This window comes from Protopterus annectens, chromosome 15.part0 (genome assembly GCF_019279795.1).
Source record: "Protopterus annectens isolate FY-2018-M chromosome 15.part0, PAN1.0, whole genome shotgun sequence".
In the NCBI taxonomy this organism is placed as follows: domain Eukaryota; kingdom Metazoa; phylum Chordata; order Ceratodontiformes; family Protopteridae; genus Protopterus; species Protopterus annectens.
The window spans coordinates 543,531,199-543,543,756 of NC_056749.1; the positions used below are offsets into that span (position 1 = coordinate 543,531,199).

The following is a 12,558-nucleotide window of genomic DNA, read 5'->3' on the forward strand; positions in this document are numbered from 1 at the left end:
TTAATCATCACTAGCTTGCCATAAAATCAGAGATGTCTTCGGAAAATGAAGGGGCCCTCCTTTGTTGCACTGCGCCCTCGTCTTGAGTTCTAAAAATTCAATGTTCAGCACTGTAAAAGGCTTATCACACTTCCATTGTTAATACTTTTTTAATACTGTGGAATCATAATAGTTATTCAAATGAACTTTATGTAAGTATGATGAAATACTTTTAAACGTGTTACGAGCGCTTTCCTTGGTAAATAACACAAAAATCACACTATTTCATCAAAATAACCTTTAACCATGTTATAAGGGTTTTAGTTGACGCTGTCGGTTAGGTATTCCACACTTTAATTATTTGACACATATTAGGATAATTCTTAACTCCTCCAGTATTTTATACATAACACACTTGACCTTTTGAAGGCTGTACGAATACCCATACACCCTGGTAGGGGTCAGCCCCAGGCTACACCTTGTACGCCCAAATCAGGTTATTGCGTATTCGTTGGCGGCATTTTTTTAACATCGTCTTTGAGTAAGTGGCAGCGCATTTCGTTAGGAAAAGGGATACAACCAAAGAGGATAGCTGGTAAAGAGACAGGGTACGTAAACCCGGAACCCATCACATAATAACAGACTATGCCAGTACTCGGATAGAGTGCTAAAGTTTTGTTTAGTGGAAGTTAAGTAACGTATTGGTGGTGTGGCGATCGAATGGGTATAGGAGCATTTTTTGTCTCTGTGTACATATAACTTGAAGGCCTTAGTGCGAGTGGGTAGGTGTAGTGTTTTTTTAACCTTATTTTTATTTATTTGCTTTTAAGAATGGCGTGTACATGTATTCATCAGAAAAAAAAAACTTTTATAAGTAAAAAATAGCACATTTTAGCCATCATGTGAGCTTCAGTGGTGAAGTTGTTAGTAAGCTGTTGCTAAGTGTTCCACATCATAAGAAAACACGTTCCTTATTTTGGAGATGGAAGATTGACAGTTAAGTATATGATTTCTTGTCTTAATCCGGTTACTTAAGAAATTTGTAAGTTGTTGCGACAGTGACAAGAGTTTATTAAAGCATCGCTGTTCAACTGCACCCTTTACTATACACACCTGCTTTGGGTAATGAGTAACGGCCCACTTACCATTGACTTTTGTGAGAGTTCTGCCGGACCGGGATCCTAAATTAGTAAAGTGGGGAAACCTAGTTAATGAACGTGTAATAAGTAGTCCCTGTTGATTCGCTGTGAGCTTGTGCGCTGCAAGTGCGGTTGTGTCTGGCTAATAGACATGTATGGTCGTTAGCGTGGTTGTTGGCTGCACAACTAATGTAAGCCCCTATTAGCCTATTTCCAGACTCTTGTCTTGGGTTCATTATTTTAAGGCCAATAGATGCCCTTGTCTGAAATTGCCCCGCCCACCTTCCATAGGGTTACCACCTGTCTCACTTTGCGAGGGACAGTCCCTCTTTGGGTAGTTGTGTCTTGCCAAAAAATTGTAAAAATGGCAAATGTCCTGAGATTTTAGGGCAAAATTATTTCCCATATTTTGTGTAATAGTTACATAAAACAGTTATTCTGTATCTGAAACACCTATATGTGATAAGTAACAGAATAAGCAACTAAAATGCTATAAGAATAAGCAGGCAAAAAAAGTGAGGTTCTGTCCTTTGTACTGGTTGTGGGTATGTTTCGGTCTGCAAAATCTGAAGTTTGTACCAAAAATGTCCCACTTTGGGCATTTGAACAGGTGGCAACCCTAACCTTCCACCCTTTGAAGAATAAAGCGGGGTGGCAGTGTGATACAGCTATCTCTGTCTCTGCTATTTTAAATATATTGGTTTGATGCGTATACAATCTCCCATTTTTTTGGATCACGATTTGGTATTCATTAGGTGCAGTAATTTTTGTTGGTTTGATTTTGTCTTGTTTATCGTAGGTTTACTATTTTTTTCTGATTTTTCTCAGAGATTGGTTTAAATATATGCATGTATGCATACATATTAAATAAATGAAGTAAGGTTATATACACACATTTCTTAAGTCTACCATACTTAATCTAAATACTTTATATTCCATAAAGTAAGAATGCATTCCTCTCTTAGACCCTTTGCCATGATTGTTACAGCAATAGTCTTTAATTTTTTAAATATTCAGAGGTTGGGAGATTAGGAGTTAAACTAGATTGGCTGTGTTTCCTCACAGGTGGTGCAGCCCCAGAAGATGAGCATATTATTGGGGGGGGGGACACCCTCCCAACACTGACAGAATTGACATACTTATTTTGGATACATGGGAGCCATTTACAAAGATGAAATACATAGCCAAGTTGCATCAAGTCAGTCCACGTAACCAGTGCCAGTCCATGTAACCAGTGCCATATCTACATCTGGTAGATGGATTTGTCTAGAGTGCTTCCTTCCCCATCTACCAAGCAGAAAATTTATATTGCTCATGTGGAGACAGGTGGAACAACCAGGTAAGATTACAGCTGGGTGAAGGTGGGTAACAGTTAAGTGCTTACAGATGCATCCATGTTATTGCATCTTAGGGTGCGGACAGAGTAGTCTGTCTTAATGGAGCACAGTGGTAGTAGATAGGGATAGAAGCAGTTGCTTTTGCTGTATTTTATGATGCGTAATTGGCTCCAGTGCCTTGCACTGATTTTATTTCTGACTATTTTATGTTGCATCACAGTAGAATATTCACTGAATTGGATGAAGTAGGTATGAGATAATTAAGTTATGTAATAATTATTCCCTGGTGCCATAGTGGAAGCCTCTACTGCATTTTAAATAGCCTAGTAATAGAAACATTAGCTGAGACACATTTTGTATGCTTGTGTTTAAACAGCTGTTATCCTGTCTTAAATTTCATGTGTAGTAGTAGTAGTATCATTTGCAATCATAAAGTAATCTGTATGTTTGTGTCCAAACTAGAGCATAAAGGTACAAATCTAATTTTGCTGTAGTCAGAAAGAAGGGAATGTTATGGACTAGAAATTCCAGTGTGTCTTCCTGTTGCTTAGTACATAAGAGCCTAGTCTTACTGCAAAAGTCAGCCTTTTTCAAGAGTGTGATTTATCTTTGTATGGTATATGTTGCTTACAAATATCTATGTAAGGGATATGACTCCAGTCTCTTTTTGAAAGAAAGCTACCACATATTAAATGTTGTGGTTGAGGATAATTATCAAAGCCGGTTTTGCTGAATCCAGTTTCACTGTATTTGCAATTATAGTTTTAGTTTCTTTATTTGATGTTATGGTTGATTTTTTGTCTGCAGATCACTTGGCAGAAGAGTGAATGAGGCTTGGCAACATCTAACCTGGAATTTGTGTACAGCTATTTAATATCCATTCTTTATCACTCGGCGAACAGGTGATCTGCTGTGGCGACCCCTAACCGGGAAAAGCCAAAAGAAGAAGAAGAATCGCTCATAGTTGTTTTGTCTGTTTCCCTCCGAGTACTTGCTGTTGTATACAACTTTGTAATATCCATTTTTTTATCATTTGTAGTGTTTTTGTCCGTTTCCCTTCAAGTACGTTTTATATCATCTGTTCCCCTTGAAGTATTTTTATTTAAGCTATGTGTAATGTTTCTTCCACCACTTCTCCATCCTAAACGTTATTCTGTTCCACTATCCGTAAGTATAGCCTGATATAGAAAGGTAGAAGTGATCCATTGTATGTAGGCAACATATTAAAAGAAATGTTGATGGGATGTGTTTGTTTCAGTTGGTCACCCTGCCAGCTGGACCCTTTCATTAACAGTGGATACTTTGGGTGATATTTCTGTTTGACTGCTCTATTTTTCCTAAGTGAGTGACATGCAGTAGTTGTGTAGTTACACATACAGTTTTTTTTTTTTTTTAAATGAAAGTTTTAAAAAAGTCTAAATATCTACTTAACAGATCATGCTGTTAAAAAGTGTAAAGAGCAGTGTTCTTAAAAACTATTCTCAACAATGATTTGTCATTGCAGTCAAGTCTTAACATTAGTGTAGTAATATGTTGTTGTATCTTTCGGCTTTTCCCGGTTAGGGGTCGTCACAGAGGAACTCCGGTCCGCTAATGATTGGCAGTAGATTTTTACGTACCAAGTTGCCAGCCCTGACACACCACCTTCAACGAAGGTACGCCCATTCACACATGTCTCCACACAGAAGACGCTTTAGCTGAGAATCGAACAGGACAACGTCTTACTGTGAGGCGACAATTATTGTAGTAATATAGTTTAGGAAATCCAATGGTTAAGGTGTTTACCTTACAGACACAAGGTACAGGATTTGATTCTCACACTGGCTAGGCTTAAAATGTCTGACAAAGGCAGTTAGCCTAGTACTAATCTGTAACTTATATTTTTTTCTGTAGATTTTTGCAGACGTCGTTTTGCATGTACTGGAAATCATGCCATCTTGACGCACACTGTCACCATCATGTTTGTGCAACCATACATACATTTTTACATGATGCAAGTAATTACTTTCTAGGTGCTTTGACTTTTTTTTTTTTTTTTTTTTTTAAAGAAATTTGAAAAAAAATGATAGTTGTATGGAAAACTAGCAGTGTAAAAGCACCATTTTTCCAAGGTGTACAGATCACCTTGCTACACTCCATGACAGTTTTCATGGGCATCATTTAAGGTGACAGCTGACAAAAATGTCATTTATAATTCAGTTTATATTTAACATCTTTGATATTATGGAAATTTTTCATGTTTTCATAATGTTAAGCAAACAACTGAAAATATCTTAAGTACATGGGCAGTAGTTGTGTAGATTTGTCTCATGAAATTTTACAATCTGTCTCTCAATGAAATGTAGGTTACTTAGTTGTAGAAATATGAATGTAAATACGTATCATAATTGACCAGTATTAAGATTTACACCACATCACATACAAACAGTATTTCTGAGTCTATTTTTTTCTTCCATTATTGTCATTGTCAGCCATTACAGTGCACCATGTCCTTTGCTAGGTGTACTTGACCCTCCAATTCCTCCCTGATCCAATGCCCTAATTTGTGCTGGGGCCATTTATGATCCAAAGGACATGGGGAGGGTTGCTGTCAAACTTAGCTGTGTGGTTACCTTATGACTTAGCTTTTTTTCCTCTTGCCCTGGTGGTTCTTGTGGTTAAATCTGAGTCGAACATGTAGTGAAGGATTGTGACATTTCACCTGGCTTCTGTGGCAGCTTGGCCATACTCCCACCCTATGTCATTCTATGGACTTGCCTCCTGGTAACGATGTCCCCAGCCCTCACCAGGGATTGCTGTCAGCAATGTCCACAGAACCTGCTCCCAGGGATAGTAACGCTTCTCCCTCCCTGCTGCTCCATCAAGTTGCCAGTGGCCTTAATCAAACTCGTATCATCTGGGACTTGGGAATTTATCTGTCTGTGCCACTGAAGCAGCTCCAGACAAGCAGTCTTGGTGTCATTTTATTCTTCACAACAAAACATTTCACAAGTTATACCATTAATTGGTAAGGCAGGTGATTAAAGATGTCAAACCGTCCCCACAAAAAAACAAAAAAAACAGGACTCTGCTCTAGGAACAGAAAAATTATGGTTAATAAGCATTTGTCCACAATTTTACTATCTGTATTGCTTTCTGTATGTTATGTGGGTTGTTGGGTAACAGTTTCACTGAGCAGAGAATTATTGCAAAGTAAAAAAGTGACTAGATTAGTTGTAGAAAGAGCAATGTTTGGGTTCTTTTTATGGCTGGCACAAGTATCTTGGGGGTTGAGGAACTAGTTTGATTGGCAGGATCTTGGGCAGGAGGCATTTGCATGCGTTAGGGGTCTCGGCAGTGTTTTGTTTGGGTGTGGGTAGTTGTCTGTGGAAGTGTTAGATGTGTATGTATATATGTAGATAGCTGCAGAAAGACTTTATGGGGATATGTTCACAAGATTAATGTTTATGCTTTGTAATACTGTTGTTGTGTTTTTTGTATTGTGTTCTGCTGTGGTGTGTGCTACATTGACTGGAGGGATGGGATAAGTAAGAATTTTTAATACAAGTTTGTTTTTTACATAATGTATTCCTATCTTTTTATATATTTTCTTTTAAATTTCCATTTCTGGTGTATTTAAATTTTTTTTCCTTTTTTGGTGCTGCAGTAGTGTTGTCGCCTCACAGTAAGATGCTGTCCGGTTCGATTCTCAGTTAGAGCGTCTTCTGCGTGGAGATATGCGTGAATGGGTGTACCTTCGTTGAAGGTTGTGCGGCAGGCCTGGCAAGTCGGTATGTAAAAATCAACTGCCAATCATTAGCAGACCGGAGTTCCGCTGTGGCGACCCCTAACCGGGAAAAGCCAAAAGATGCAATCAGTTATACAGCTTTCCTTTCAAGGTTGGAATTATATTAAAATTTTTCACGTTTTTCAGGTATAAATTTTAATTGGGAGGGTCCGTTTTTCTTGTGGGAGGGATTTCTTTCAGATTTAAAAACGGTTGCTGTCACTATTTTGTCACTTTCATTGTAGATTAGATTATTTTTGATTTGATTTTTATTTGTTTTATTTTGCTTTTTTTCTGTAATTAAAATGTGTACTTGCTAGTATAGGTCTTGTGATAAGTAGGTGTCTTATGTTTACTTATCGCTTGAGGAGGTATTCTGATAGCAGTTTCAGTGTTTGTGACGTAGCCATCTGTTGAATGATAGGCTTTTACTGAATGACCATTTTATTCACTGAATGACCATTTTATTTAGTCTGTCAGGTGTAATTCTTCTGGAAGTAATAAGTTGTACTTGTTGGAGATCTCTGTAGTGGCTGACCATTTCAGGACTATCCAAATGGCTGTTGTTTCCAGGTGCTGGGGGAGTATTTGTAGATTTGCCTAAGTTGCCACTTAATGAAAGTAAGCATATGTATTTATTGCCAGATTGGGTGTGGATATTGCACAGAGGATGTGATGCTCTAGGGGAGTGTTTGCATTCCTGAAGTTAGAATTTTGTTTCTGTTAATTTCCAGCATGCTGCTGACTACCTTTTGGACATACCCAGTCTGATGGAGCATGGATCATTTCCTGGTTTGGGGGTGCTGGGTTCTATCTTTTACCGGACTGTTTTGTCACTCCACATTATGAAGAAGATGGAACTAGATTATGATAATGTAGACAATAATTATCCTGTCACAAACATTCCATTTCTTAGTAAGGCTTTGGAGAGGGTAAATACACAAGTGAGTTCTTACCATAACTGAAACAATGTCTCTGATCAGTTCTAGTGCAGCTGAAGTTATTGATCCGTATTAATCATCTGGTTGTGATAATCTAGCCCTGCTCCGTCTCCCGTCTGCCTTTTGATGCATTAGACCAGAATAATAATTTTGGATAATTTGCAGTACTACTGCAGTCTTCCAGAAGTGACCTTGGCCTTGTTTGTTTCCTGTTTGTCTGTTTGATAATAGAGTAGTTTCTTGTCAATGACTGAAGTAAGGCTTGGATGTCCAAGATGCCAGTGGATAGCTGCCAAGGATAAACTTTGTAGATGTTCTTATTTGTTTTGTCTAGATTCTTTGAGCACTCAGGAGTTTGAAATTGTACCATATTTTATAGGTTGACTAACTTGCTGGTGATGCAGTTGTTGCAAAGTCTGTTCCTGTATGGATAACTGCAGATGTGTTGCGTTGCCATTGTTTTGTTAAATTGCTTGAATTAGAGTTTTTACTGGTCCTTATGATTTACTTTACTGTACCTAGGTTTGCTTCCTGTATTGTGCCTTGTGGATTGATTGCTGGTTTGCTATTGAACTTGCCTCTTCCACTGGGACTGAAGACTGCTGCTGATTATTTCTGTATGTTCCATTCCGATATTTGGTGTTTCTGATCTCTCTGCTTCTGGGACACCTACCTTTTTCAGCTGGTGTTTATTTAGGTAATTCTATGCTTTCTGTTACCATTGAGAGTTCATTGAAGGAGAATTAATAATTACTGGCACAGTGCTGCAGTGAATAGCATTATCATTTCACAGCAAGAGTTTCTTTCTGCACGTGAGGCCGTATGGTGCTGTTCATAATCGTTGTACAGTACAATACACTGGATTTGGTTAACTTTTTTGTTATTTCAGGCATGTATTACAGTTAACACTATTATGGTGGATATGCGGTTGGTCGTGTTATATTTTAAAAATAAATTAGTATTGGGGTGGCTTGTGTATCCAAAACTGAATGGCCTATAATCTGTTAAAACTCAGTAGGTTCTCCCGTTCGATTCTCGGCTGGAGCGCCTTCTGTGTGGAGTCTGCATGTCCTCCCCATGGTCGAGTGGCGTTCGAAAGACCTGCGTGAATGGGCATTCCTCTGTTGAAGGTTGGGTGTCGGGCTGGCACCTCGACACCATAAAAATCTACTGCCAATCATTAGCGGACCGGAGTTCTGCTCTGGCGACCCCTAACCGGGAAAAGCCGAAAGAAGAACAACAACTGTCAAGGTGTGGCCATTCACACCATTCATGTTTCAGTCTTGTGTATTAGCATTGTTTATAGTGGTGACAGACTGGAATTTGGTTCAGAATCATGCATTTTGCATGTTATTCTTGATAGTAGGTTGACGTTTAAGTTCTTTTGCTTCTACCTCAGGAATATTTTTCTAATAAAATGTACTTATTCCATCTGAGGATTTCGTGGTGATTGTGTATGCCTTTGTGTCCACCCCCATTGGATTACCTTGGTTCCCTTAAGGGAAATTGTTTATGGTTGTTCTTTTTTTAATATCCTGGTTCCCACTAACCACCTAGCCCTTTCCCCAGTTGCTCATCTGATGCACTTTTTCATTAGAAATAAGCTCTGTGGTCCATTTGTTTAGGGCAAGAGCAGAACAAACCAGTAGCTGACATCCACTTGTCAGGATTGTATCCCCTCCTCACAGGCTTGCATTCCACAGTTGCTGCTGTCAGATTGTGTGCGTGCTACCACATCAGTCCCTTTCTAAATAGCTAATTTCTGTAGCATGGGTTCAGTAACTAGTTGTTGTGGGCCGTACACTTGTAGTGCTGTGTCACCAGTGCAGCAGGCTGGCATTGGCTGCCAATTTCCACCTTCCCCATCACAGAATTCCTGCTGGTAAAACAGCACTGCTTGTAGTCAGGGCTTTACCCCTGTATGCCATGGGGCTGGGTCTTACAGAAGTTTTTTTTCTTTCTTTCTTTTTTAAAAATATATCTCTATTAAACATGACATTATTAAAAGGTGATAGATATGTATAAAGTAACAAAAAAGGAAATGTAATTGATTTATTTTCATGCAGTATACAAACATTTTCTTTTAAACTATTTTCATTTGCTCCAGCGTTTCATAAATTGCTAAATTCCTGCCTTCCCTTAAATTTCACTTCTGTTCTTAAAACATTATTCTGCCTGTACTGTTCCCACAAATTCCATTAATTTCTATGTAATTTGCTCCTTTCAGTTTCTAAAGCTCTCGCATTTAGTTTTTACTTTCTTTACAATATTCAGTACTTCAGTTATATTTTAGTAAGGTCTTGCTATGTCAGGGCAATTCAGATCTTGTATTGATGTACAAAAGACTAATTTCCTTAATTACAACCATTTGCTTTCACATCTTTTTGGCCAAAGTACTCTGTAGGGAATTTAAAAAAAATGTCAACCTTATATTGCCGAAGACATATTCCTTGTTACCTCGGTCTTAACTGTCACATTTCCAGCATTTGCTGTCTACCTGAAGAAAATAAATCTCTGAAATCTGCTTGAGCTGTAAAAACACCTGTGTAAAAATCCAACACATTCTGAACTTTGTTGCATATTGGGAGCCATACAGATGTCTTCCTATTGTTTTTGTGTATTGCCATTCCATTCTCTCTTCCCAGAATTGTATTCATTTTATTTTGAATTTAACTGGGGCAGACCACTAATCCCACTGGATCTATTTTAGTCTCAGCCAGGGGAAAAGCAGTTAGTACATGACATTATATACAGAGTGATCATCCTCATCTTTTGGCTGTTCCCATTAGGGGTCGCCACAGCGGATCATCTGTTTCCATGTCTTCCTGTCCTCTGCATCTTGCTATGGTGTGTCACACCAACCACCTGCATGTCTTCTCTCACCACATCCATAAACCTTATCTTAGACCTCCCTCTTTTCCTTTTACCTGGTAGCTTCATCCATGGCGTCTTTTTCCCAATGTACTCAGCATCCCTCCTCAGCACATGTCCAAACCAACATAATCCTGCCTCTCTGGCTTTGTCTCCAAACCTTCCAACCTGGGCTGACCCCCTAATATACTTATTCCTAATCCTGTCCACTCTCGTCTCACCCAGTGCAAATCTTAACATCTTTAACTCTGCCTCATCCAGCTCAAAATCCTGCCTTTTTGTCAATGCCACTGTCTCCAACCCATATAACATAGCTGGTCTTGCTACGCTCTTGTAGACCTTCCCTTTCACTCGTTCTTGTACTCGTCTGTCACAAATCACTCCTGACACTTTTCTCCACCCACTCCATCCTGCCTGTACTCTCTTCTTCACCTCTCTTCCACATTCACTGTTACTCTGAACTATTGATCCCAAGTATTTAAACTTGTCCACCTTCGCCACCTCTACTCCTTGCATCCTCACCATTCCTCTATCCTCCCTTTCATTCACACACACACATATTCTGTCTTAGTCCTGCTGACCTTCATTCCTCTTCTCTCTAGAGCATATATCCATCTCTCCAGGGTATCATCCACCTGTTTCTTACTCTCACTACAGATCACAATGTCATCTGCGAACATCATAGTCCACGGGGGCTCATGTCTGATCTTGTCTGTCAACCTGTCCATCACCATTGCAAATAAGAAAGGGCTCAGAGCTGATCCTTGATGTAACCCCACCTCCACCTTAACCGCATCAGTCACTCCCACCACAGACCTCACTGCTGTCACACTACCCTCGTACATATCCTGTACCACTCTTACATACTTACCTGACACTCCTGACTTCCTCATACAATACCACAACTCCTCTCTAGGCACCCTATCATATGCTTTCTCTAAGTCTACAAAAACACAATGCAACTCCTTCTGACCTTCTCTGTACTTCTCCATCAACACACTCAGAGCAGACATCACATCTGTAGTGCTCTTTCCCGGCATGAAACCATACTGCTGATCACTAATCATCACGTCCCTTCTTAACCTAGCTTCCACTACTCTTTTCCATAACTTTATGCTGTGACTGATCAGTTTAATCCCTCTGTAGTTACTACAGCTCTGCACATCACCCTTATTCTTAAAAATCGGTACCAGAACACGTTTTCTCCATTCCTCAGGCATCCTCTCACTTTCCAAGATTTCATTAAACAATCTGGTTAAAAACTCCACTGCCATTTCACCTAAACACCTCCATGCTTCCACAGGTATGTCATCTGGGCCAACAGCCTTTCCATTCTTCATCCTCTTCATAGCTATCCTTACTTCCTCCTTGCTAATCCATTGTACTTCATGATTCACTTTCCCCACATCATCCATCCTTCTCTCCCTCTCATTCTCTTCATTCATCAATCCCTAAAGGTACTGTTTCCATCTCCTCAACACAAACTCCTCGCTTGTGAGTATGTTTCCCTCATTATCTTTTATCACCTTTACCTGATGCACATCTTTCCTAGCTTGGTCCCTTTGTCTAGCCAATCGGTACAGGTCATTTTCTCCCTCCTTAGTGTTCAACCTTTCATACATCTCTTCATATGCCTTATCCTTAGCCTTCGCCACCTCTCTCTTTGCTATGCACCTCATCTCCTTATACTCCTGTCTACTTTCTTCATCTCTCTGTCAATCCCACTTCTTCTTTGCTAACCTCTTTCTCTGTATACTCTCCTGTACTTCCTCATTCTGCCACCATGTCTCCTTGTCGTCCTTTCTCTGTCCAGATGTCATACCAAGCACCTTCCTAGCCGTCACCCTTAATAGCTCTGCTGTAGTTACCCAGCTGTTTGGTAACTCTTCACTGCCACCCAGTGCCTGTCTTAACTCCTCCCTGAACTCCACCTCACAATTACCCTTTTTCAATTTCCACCATTTGATCTTTGGTGCTGCCCTCACACTCCTCCTCCTCCTCTTGATCACCAACGTCATCCTGCAAACCACCATCCTATGCTGCCTAACTACACTTTCCCCAGTCACCACTTTACAGTCTCCAATCTCCTTCAAAACATAAGATATAATCCACCTGTGTGCATCTTTCTCCACTCTTGTATGTCACCCTATGCTCCTCCCTCTTGTTAAAATACATATTCACCACAGCCATGTCCATCCTTTTCGCAAAATCCACTACCATCTGACCTTCTGCATTCCTGTGTTTAACACCATGCCTACCCATCACTTCTTCATCCCTTCTGTTCCCTTCACCAACATGCCCATTGAAATCTGCTCCAATCACCACTCTCTCACCCTTGGGTATAGTCATCACCACTTCATCCAATTCACTTCAAAAATTTTTCTTTCTCATCCATCGCACACCCAACTTGGGGAGCATATGCACTAACAACATTCATCATTACACCATAAATTTCCAGCTTCATAAACATTATTTATATACAGAGTGAATGGTAGAATACAATATATGCATGTGTTATGCACAAA

The 12,558-nt window shown here is 39.7% G+C and overlaps 1 protein-coding gene across 3 annotated transcripts in view; it reads left to right on the forward strand.

Moving 5' to 3' along the window:
- The first annotated feature begins 410 nt into the window (after positions 1-410).
- LOC122789915 overlaps positions 411-12,558 on the forward strand; it is a 931,531-nt gene continuing 919,383 nt past the window's right edge. For 2 of the 3 annotated variants that reach the window (XM_044057370.1, XM_044057372.1), the window contains exon 1: positions 412-587. The gene's annotated coding sequence lies outside the window, so the exon portion shown is untranslated. Of the gene's footprint in view, positions 762-12,558 lie in introns of all 3 variants that reach the window. The other variant, XM_044057371.1, reaches the window with a different exon arrangement.